The sequence below is a fragment of the Natrix helvetica genome (genome assembly GCF_964273705.1).
Source record: "Natrix helvetica genome assembly, chromosome: W".
In the NCBI taxonomy this organism is placed as follows: Eukaryota; Metazoa; Chordata; class Lepidosauria; order Squamata; family Natricidae; genus Natrix; species Natrix helvetica.
Window position 1 is genome coordinate 72,609,692 of NC_138555.1, and position 10,876 is coordinate 72,620,567.

The window sequence follows — 10,876 nt, forward strand, 5'->3', positions numbered from 1 at the left end:
GGCTGGCCAGGCCGGGGCTTCGTGGTGGTGCAAACAACATGACTCCTCACGTATTCCTCTATGTCCCTCTTCATGTGGGGCCACCAGAATTGGTGATTTGCTAAATGCAGAATCTTGAGGAACCCGAAATGTCCAGCTGAGTGAACGTCGTGGCAGTGCCACAGCACGGCCACCCATACCACACTTGCTATGTATAACTTTGACGCCTTCCAGGCAAAGCCCTCTCGCTGTGTTAATAAAGTTCGATTTTCCTGAAACCACTGGTCCATTGGGAGTGCTGCTTGGATTGCTTTGGGGAGGTCCTCAACCTGGGCATACAGGTTTGGTGCCGGTGGGGCCTGTTGAGTGGCTAACACCCTAGGCTGTGATGTCAGAATGATAGCCTGCACTAGCTCCTCCCTTTTATTGTCATATTGTGGTTTGCGGTATATATTTTAATTGGAAGTTGAATCGCCAGTAATATAAGGCCCATCTCACTTGTTTTGGCAACAATCATTGTGGGGTCTGGAGGGCCTCCAAATTCTTATGGTCCCTCCAGACCTCGAAGCGCATCCCTCCCCCTTGCAGTAAATTCTGCCATGTCAACAGGGCCCACTGGACTGTGAACGTCTCCTTCTCCCAAATGGGCCCATTGCATTCGGTCCCTGTCAGCTTCCTTGAGGTGTAGGCACAGGGCTGTAGGGCTCCTTCATTGTTCTTTTGTAAAAGGACTGCAGCCACTGCCACATTGCTAGCGTCTGCCTGAACCACAAATGGTTTAGTAGGCTCTGGATGTTTACGTACTGGCTCTTGCACAAACAAGGACTTCAGATGCTCAAACGCTTGCTGACACGCTGTCGTCCACACAACTGGGCTTCCTGGTCGAGGATTTTTTGTGAGGTGTTTTGTACGTAAGAGGTCAGTTAGTGGAAGGGCCACTTGGGCAAAGGACAGGATGAACTGGCGATAGAAATTGGCAAACCCTAAAAACTCTGCAACTGCTTGCGGGTTTTAGGGGTCTGCCAGTCCAACACTGCCTTTACCTTCATGGAGTATATATAAGGATGTCGTCTAAATAGATGAGTGCCCCTTGATACAAATGCTCATGCAGCATCTCATTAATTAGCTGCATGAACACCACCGGGGCTCCTTGCAGTCCAAAGGGCATAACCTTGAACTGGTAACTGCCTAGGGGACAATTGAAGGCTGTCTTCCATTCGTTACCAGCCCAAATGCGTACCCTATAGTACGCCTAATTTCGTGAATATGCATCCCTCCGCTAACCTAGCCAGCATGTCTTTCATTAAAGGGAGTAGGTACAGATGTTCCACACAGATGGCATTAATCTCCCGGAAGTCAACACAGAGGCATAATCCACCATCCCTTTTATCCCGGAAAAGAACAGGGGCGGCTACCCTTGATCTAGCTGGCTGAATAAAGCCCCTTTTCAAGTTCTTTTTTATGTATGCCCTCATTTCTGCTAGCTCTTGCAGGGTCATAGAATAAATTCAGGACTTTGGCAGTTTAGCCCCAGGCAGTAGTTACACGGCACAATCCATTGGGTGGTGAGTGGGTAAAATATCATATTCCAGTTTGCTGCATACATCCTTTAAGTCTGCATATAACCAAGGGAATCGCTCCTCCCAGCTCTCTGTACCGATGGCACTGTAGCTCGCAATCCCACTGGCACCTGGTCTGTGGTTTGCGCCTCATGAGGAGGGAGGTCAGGGCCGAGCCCTATTCTGAGATGCCTACTACCACCACCCCACCATATTGTGGGGCCCCATTTGTCCAACCATGCCAGGCCTAATAAAATCTCTTCTGTGATTTTTGGAACCACTACAAAATGCAGGACCTCGCAATGGGGCCCTATCCGCAATACCACCCAATCAGTTACATGTGTGGCTGGTTGGCCCCCCCAATAATGACCTTGTCAGGGGGAAAAAAACACCCTGGAGAAATCTGAGATCAATGGACCGGGCTGATTCCCTTCCGCATATCTTTTGAGATATTAAGAAAAGAAATAAAAGTCTTTAAGAAGTATTCTAATTAATAAACAAACTTTAATACGAAAATAATAAAAGTAAATGAAACAGAAATAACTAATGGTTACATTTTGATAATAAAAGCTCCGGTTGCCAAGTTGGCAGCCGAACAAAGAAGAAAGGAATTCTGGAATGTGTGACGCATGCGCAATAAATCACTTTCAGATAAGAACTTTTATGACCTGCGCAATAACTCTTTCTTAGTTTAACTCTTAAATGTCAGTTCATGCCTAGCAAACCTGTCCATCTGTTTGAAATGATCAGCCTAGCCAATTTCCTGAGGCTCACCTTCAGACTTTCAATGACTGTGGAATTCATTAAGCAACAAGTGCATCCTGAATCGATCAAGGCTGTACATTGTTGTCGTGTGGCTGCTTCCACCACTACCGATATCACAAAAGGTTTGATCAGCTTACTTACCATCGGGTCGGAATCCTCCTCCTCGTCACTTCCACTGGTGTTAAGCATATCACCCAATGGGCTGGAGTCAACGGGTATAGGAATTGGTTGATTCACCCCGCATGACTTCTCCTGGCCGACCTTCATGCTCTTCCTGGCCATCCCCCTTTTCATGCTTGGTGTGGTCACAAACGCTCTAGGGCCGGTCTCAGGGCACTCTCCCGCTCTATGCCCCGGCCTCCTGCATTGAAAACATGTTATGGGTGGCTGGACAGGTGTTGTCTGTCCACCTGCCATCGAAAAAGGAGGTTTCACTGTGGGGATCACTGTGGGTTGCGAGGTTTTTGGGGCAAAGCTCTCTGTTGTATTCGACTACTGGCCTCCCTCATTGTCTTACAGCCAACAACACTGCTTCTGCCTGCTGGGTCCTGGTGGTATCTTCAAACCTTTCCTGCAGTGCCGCCAGGAACAGACCAATGTCCTCAAGTTCCACTGCATGAACCCCATACAAATCAGCCACCCAGTCGGCAGTTTCTCCATCCATCACTGCTGCCACAGCCATCACCATGTCCCACTGCGACATGTACATATGGTCGTAACAATCCATGTGATTTAACACCTGGCCTAAGAAGAGGGCCACTCATGCTACCATTAAATGTAGTCCGTATTGCCAGTGGGTCCCAGTGTCCCATTACTCAGGGCCAATAACCAGCTGGAGACACTCTCTGGGTAAGGAGAGTGTGGGGGGGGGGGGCATAGCTCTCTCCTGCTGCTCGCTTCCCCCAGGTATCCTGGGTAGCTTGGGGTACCCCTAGTCTGGGCTGCTGATCTCCTACTCTTGGAGCCCCTTGGGCACTGTACCATTCTGGACTGGTTACCCTGGACTGTCCAATGACTCCCCCTTCCTTTCGGGGTCCATGTTCCAGGGACTCTGCCACAATATCTCTCCAACCACTGCCACGTCCATTATCTTGGAAGCCCACTGCCCCAAACATTTCCTGCAGCACCTCTATGGTTTGGCTTCCCACTGCGGTGGGGTAACTCCAATCATCGTCTGATATGCACCTTTGACGCCATTGGGTGAAATGGTTTCCAGAAGGGGGGAGCAGGGGAGCATGTCGTGGAAGGCCTCTGTGGTCCCAAACCCCTAGCAGGGCCAGACACCAATCCCCTGTCATTTCTGCATGGGCTTGCCCCACCTCGGCCTCTAGAGGTCCTGCTGTAGGCTTCCATGCCACCAAGTGGTCCTTAGGCCTTACATCCAATGGTGCCTCTCCTGCTGGCCCTGATACAGCCTCCAGCACAGTTGTATCAGTTGCCATGGCAGACTCCTCTATGTCCACAGCCTCCAACCCAAGCACTGTACCTTCAGCCATGGTGTGAGCTCTGGTGTGAGCTCTGGTGTGACCTCTGACAAAACTGTCAGGTTCCAAAGGGTTAAGGAAAACAGCCAAACACAGAGACTGTTTGAAAATGCAGTTTATCTTCTCTGGCATGAACTGACCAACAAAGCACTAAGGCAATAAATAAATTGTCAGAGCTGATATCCGGTGCTCCCCGCCACCTTTTATACTTTATTTGGCATTTAGGCTAAATCCCACCCTTGCGCACGCGTGCACCCATCACCTTGTGACCCAGAGTGAAAACCACCCAGCAATCAGTCATGGCTTGTTCTCAGCCAGTTATCAGTTATGGAGAGTTCTCAGCTGGATTGCTTGTGGAGGAGGAAGATCCCCAGCTGGTAAACACGATTCCTGGCAGCTCCCACAGCTTCCTTCACCCGAACGGCAACTCCGGGCCTGTTGGCTTGCCGAAGCTGACACTAGGCATGCACGCCCCCAAAATCATTCAGGTGCACCGCTACAGACCTCAAATGCAAACTACTCAATGCAAGAAGCCTCACAAACAACATGCCGGAATTCTTCCTCCTCCTAAATACGGTTCAATTCAACCTTATATTTGTCTGCGAAACGTGGTTAAACAAATCCTTTTCAGACTCCATTACCACTACAAATGACTGCCATGTCTACCGGTCTGACCGTAAAATCCGAAGAGGAGGTGGTGTTGCTACCTTCTACAAAAAGTCCCTAGATCTAATATTGGAATCGATTAAGAAAATGGCTCAAAGAGATCACTGAGCAGCAAATAGACATGAAACTGGAATTATTTTTATTGGGAATATTCACAGGGAAGTATAATAAAAAACCCACAATATCTAATTTTTCATATCACAACGGTAGCGATAATTATGTACACACAAAAGTGGAAGAATAATATTATTCCATCAGAGGAAGATGTGATAAGGAAAGTTTTAGAGTGTGCAGAGATTTATAGACTCACAAAAGAGATTAAAGATAAAGGAGAAACAGATTATTATATGGTATGGAATGAATGGTATAAATGGTTAGAGGACAGGTGTAAAGCTTAAGGAAAGATTAAACGAAGAAGATATAGGAGTTAGAAATTGGTAACAAATATGTATAAATGGAAATGACATACAATGAATGATTGTAACTCAAGAAATTAATATATTTGTATGCATAAAAACACTGGAATTACATGTATAGACAATGACATATTGGAGGGGGGGGGTGCGGGAATGCACATAATGGATGTATACCAATATGGAAATGTTGTATAGAAGGAAACTGTCAAAGTTTTTTTCCTTTTTGTTTTAAAAAACTGTAATAAAAATTATTTTTTAAAAAAGGTCCCTAGATCTGAAAAATATTCAAGTTACACAAGAGCTTGCTCTTCCTGAGACCATTATCTGTGATCTGTCACTAAATACCACAATTCACTTCTTATTATGTTACAGAGGCCCTGATTACGACCTTGATCATGCGAACAAACTAATCCCATTATCTTTCTTGGTGACCTCAATTTTGCTCTTATTAATTGGACCTTAAATGAATGCACAACCGAAACCATACATACAACCCTGTATAATTCCGTCACTAATTTGGGACTGGATCAATTGGTAACTAACAACACTAGACTCAACAACTGCCTCGATCTCATCTTCTGCAACAGTTGAAACTCAATTTATAACCTAAAAGAAACTTTTTCCAACAGTGACCACAGTATGATTGACTTCTGTTTAAATTTACATCCATACAAAGAATCTCATAATAGGACTCCTAAATATAACTTCAAAAATGCAAACTACAAAACCTTATGCCACCAAATAAAAGCAGAATGTACCAATTACAACTGCAAACAGGAGGAAGAGCTGTTACACACAAAATCCAGCCGAGCCTTCTATAATTTCATAAACACCAAACTTAAAGACTCAAAAACTATCCCAACTCTAAAAGGACATAATGGGGAAGACTGTAGCGATGAAGCCGTTAAGGCCAATCTCTTCAACACATTTTTCAGTTCAGTCTTTGTCAACAGCAATGGCATCTCCCCCTCATTTCCTAGTCGTACCTTAACCAATTGCAACAATCTAATAGACATTGATTTTAATGAAGACACTGTCAAAAGGGCACTATGCAACCTAAAAACATATCTATCTATTGGTCCTGATAGAATATGTACCTACATTCTGAAAAAGCGCTCCACTGCCATAGTCAAACCTCTAAGCACTATCTATGAAGTATCCTTTAGATCCAGCTCCTTGCCTGACCTATGGTCAGTAGCAATGGTCATTCATATCTTCAAAAAAGGAGACCCCAACCTAGTTGAGAATTACCTACCATTCTCCCTTTGCTGCGTCTCCTGTAAAGTCATGGAATCCATCATAAACCAATCCATCACCCTCCACTTAGAAACAAACAACCTACTCTCTAACAAGCAATTTGGTTTCAGAAAAAAATTGTCCTGTAATCTGCAGCTCCTATACTGCCAAAACATTTGGACCACACAGCTCGACCAGGGTAAAGCAATAGATGCAATCTACATAGACTTCTGCAAAGCCTTTGATTCAGTGGTACATGACAAACTTCTATTAAAACTAAGCTCCTACAGCATTTCTGGATCTTTGCACAAGTGGATAGCTGCGTTCCTATCAAACAGGCAACAAGTAGTCAAAATTGGAAGCGCTATATCAAACCCGGCACCAGTTAACAGTGGTGTCCCCCAAGGCAACGTATTAGGACCCACACTCTTTCTGCTTTACATAAATGACCTCTGCAATCATATTATAAGCAGCTGCATCCTCTTTGCCGACGATGTAAAACTATTTAACACCACAGGTAATACTACCACCCTACAAAACGACCTTGACTATGTATTTGAATGGTCAAACAATTGGCAACTCCAAATCTCTGCTAACAAATGCTCTGTCCTACACATTGTCAACAAAAACCACAACACCAAATACAGGCTGGGTGGATACTACCTAATAGATGACCCACACTCTGTCAAGGACCTAGGGGTACTCATCTCAAAAGATCTAAGCCCCAAAGCTCACTGTAACAACATTGCCAAAAAGGCATTAAGAATTGTCAACCTTATTTTACAAAGTTTTTTCTCTGGTAACACTGTACTGCTAACTAGGGCATACAAAACCTTTGCTAGACCAATCCTTGAATACTGCTCACCTGCCTGGAATCCACACTGTATATTGGACATTAATACCATAGAGAGTGTCCAGAGGTATTTCACAAGAAGAGTACTTAACTCCTTTGCTTGCAATAAAATACCTTATGCCATCAGGCTTGAAAGTTTAGGCCTGGACAACCTCGAACTAAGCCGCCTACCTTTACCTTTACCTTTATTTCGATTTTTATACCGCCCCCTCTCCCCAAAGGGACTACGTTCCAACCTAAGCATAGTACACAAAATATCGGCTATAACGTCCTACCTGTAAACAACTACTTCAACTTCAACCACAATAATACACAGGCAAACAATAGATACAAACTCAAAGTAAACCGCTCCAAACTCAATTGCAGAAAATATGACTTCATCAATAGAGTGGTCGATGCCTGGAACACTCTACCTGATTTTGTTGTTAGTTCCTCAAACTCCCATATCTTTAACCTTAAACTGTCCACCGTGGACCTCACTTTCCTAAGAAGTCCTTAAGGGGGCGTGCATAAGTGCACCAGTGTGCCTACTGTCCCTGTCCTACTGTCCCCATTGATATGTACTCATTTTATGTGTTCATGGCCATGTTATACTTACCGTATTTTTCGGAGTATAAGACACACTGGAGTATAAGACGTACCAAGATTTTGAAGAGGCAATTTTTTTTTAAAAAAAGGTTTTGGCACTCTGCAGGCCTCCCCAAAATGGCCTGTTTTTCGTGAAAACAGGCTCGGGTTTTTTTTTTTTCAAAAAAGGGCATGAATAGCCTTTAGGAGGCTTGTAGAGTGCTCCTGGGGGGGGGGCAAAAATGAGCAAAAAACGGCCTGATTTTTGCTCATTTCTGCCCTCCCCAGCCCCCAGGAGCACTCTGGAAGCCTCCTAAAGGCTATGCATGGCCATTTTGGTGAAGGGGGCGGGGTTTCAGGAGGCAAAAAATGCTGTATTCAGTGTATAAGATGCACCCAGATTTCCAGCCTCTTTTTTGAGGAAAAGGGTGCGTCTTATACTCCGAAAAATATGGTATTTATATCCATCTATTTGAACCACCCTCATGTGATAATGTCCATGTCTATACTAATACCTGTTACCTTGTACATGTTGACAAATAAATAAATAAAATAAAATAAATAAATTTTCCCAAATTCTAAAGTCTGTCTTATCTTCTATTACTTTGCCTTGAGGTACAGCCCTCATTCAATACATGGACAATTTGCTACTAGCCTCACTAAAAGAGACTGACTGCAAAACAGATACCCATCATCTGTTCACCTGCTTGGGAGAAAGAGGACACAAAGCTTCACACTCCAAGCTTCAATATCTACAAGAAGTAAAATTATTGGGATATATAATTGGACCAGGAATATGAAAATTAGCTCCAGAACATGTCAAAGCCATTGTCTGCATGAAGCCCCCACCCCCGCCCCAAATGCTAGGTAAGAGCTCTCCTAGGAATCCTTGGGTTCTGCTGGCCATGGACTCCCTCTTTTGGGGAGCTGACATGACCTTTTGTACAATTAACTAAAAAGGATGTGCCAGAGCCCATTCAATGGACCAAAGACCTGCCCTGTGCACTGGAAAAGGTAAAACAAGCTTTAATGTCAGCTCCTGTCTTAGTGCTGCCAAATTACAGCAAGTCATTTTTCTTGTTTGAGCACGAAAACCTCAGGATGGCTTTGGGAGGATTGGCCCAACAATTCAGACCTACACTGCAACCTATAGCCTATTATTCATGTCAGCTAGACCCTGCGGCAAGAGGAATGGTGTCATGCCTCCGAGTGGTCGCTGCTATAGTGGAATTAGTAGAGAAATCCAGAGATATTGTCCTACGACATCCATTAATCCTAAAGGTTCCACATTTACAATTCTGCTCAAATCACAAACCCAAGCCTTCACCCACCAGAGATTGGCACAATATGAAGCAGAACTTTTCACATCAGCTCACATTTCCTTTGAATAATGTACCACCTTGAATCCAGCCACTCTCCTGCCAATGGAAGAAACAAAAAAAGCCCTCCATGATTGCCTTCACCTGGTCCATAGTACTGAACAACCCTGGCCTGATTTTAGCTGATTGATTGGTAGCCACCCAAGTGGCTACCAATCAATCTGTAAATATCTTCACAGACTTGAGATACACCTTTGGGGTATGCCATGCTTCTGGAGCCTTATGAAAACAGTGAGCTGCTCCAAGCCATCCAATTACCCTCCAAGCTAGCAGTAATCCATTGCAGCACACACCAATGTGATGACTGTTTAATTACAAAAGAGAATAGATATGCAGATGCAATGGCAAAGTGGATTACCATGCAGCCTCTGCCCCTCTCAGTCTACACCAGCTTTCCAGTTACAGCCTACTGTTCCATACAAAGATTTCTTAGAAAAGGGGGAAGTGGAACATTGGCAAGAAAAATTTGAAACCACTTTTACCAATGGATTCTGGTGGTTACCTGATGGCAGACCAATAGCTCCTAGACGCTTGTTACATCTTATTGTGTTGGGGCACCTGTGGTGGCCCGAGGGCTCTGCAAGCAAAAACATAATAACATTCTTTCTCAGAAAGTCAAGGTCACTTTTGTCCCTGCACCTGGGCGAATGTGGATGGGAGGAATCTGTCTTCATGGCAGTGAAGGATTGGACCATGTGATGGACTTGTGGGCGTTGGGGCAGGATCTTGAACTTTCAACTGGGTGGGAAAACCTGGAAGCTTTCAGATTCGGGTTTTCCCAGATGTGCCAACATGACATCTCTAATAAAGTGGAACTTTGAGGAAACACAAGCCTTGGAGTTTTATTTCGTTGGGGCTGTTTTTTGGAACCCTGACATTAACCCAAATCTCCCTTAAAATACTTCACCAGCTACCCCAAACCTCGAGGTGCTGTCTGGGGTATTGAGCCCCAGCGTCGATCCAAACCCGGGTGGCGCAAAGACTCAAGGAAGATGGAGGAAGAGAAGAAACCCACAAGGGGAGCCATAGGTAAGTAAGTAAGTAAGTAAGTAAGTAAGTAAGTAAGTAAGTAAGTAAACTTTTATTTATAAACCGCGCCCTTTCCTAAACAGGACTCGGGGCGGTGTACAGACATATTAAAACCCATATAGATACAAAATATAAATGTGCATAAATATATAAACATATAAACATATAAACGGAGGAGGTAGAATGTGCTGTACCAAATTTAAATTAAAATACAAATATAATTAAAATTTCCCTTAAAAATTACACAGAAAGATGTTTGCCAGGAGGTTAAAGATGGGACTATACATCAGTCAAGCCAGCTAATTGGAACAGGTGGGTCTTAAGCTTCTGTCGGAAGGAGCGGAGGTCGTTAGTAGTTCTAATATCGGGGGGGAGGTCATTCCAGAGGGTTGGGCCCATCACAGAGAAGGCTCTACTCCTAGGCGCCCCCGTTGGCACTGCTTGGCGGATGGCACCTGGAGGAGTCCCTCCCTGTGAGAGCGGATTGGTCGTGAGGATGTGTGAGGTAAGATGCAATCCCGAAGGTAACTAGGTCCCATGCCATGGAGCGCTTTGAAGATAGTAACCAACACCTTGAAACGCACCCGAAAAAACACAGGCAGCCAGTGCAGCTCGCGCAGGAGTGGTGTTATATGGGAGTATCTTGTCCCTCCCATGATGGCCCGCGCGGCCGCATTCTGAACTAGCTGTAGTCTTCGGGTGCATCTCAAGGGGAGCCCCATGTAGAGAGCATTGCAGTAGTCCAGGCGAGACGTCACCAGCGCATGAGTGACTGTGCGTAAGGCGTCCCGATCCAATAGGGGGCGCAATTGGCGCACCAGGCGAACCTGGTGGAACGCCCCCCTCGCCACGGCTGCCACATGGTCATCCATCGACAGCCGGGCATCAAGGAGGACGCCCAAATTGCGCGCCCGTTCCACAGGGGGCAGTTGTTCGCCCCCTA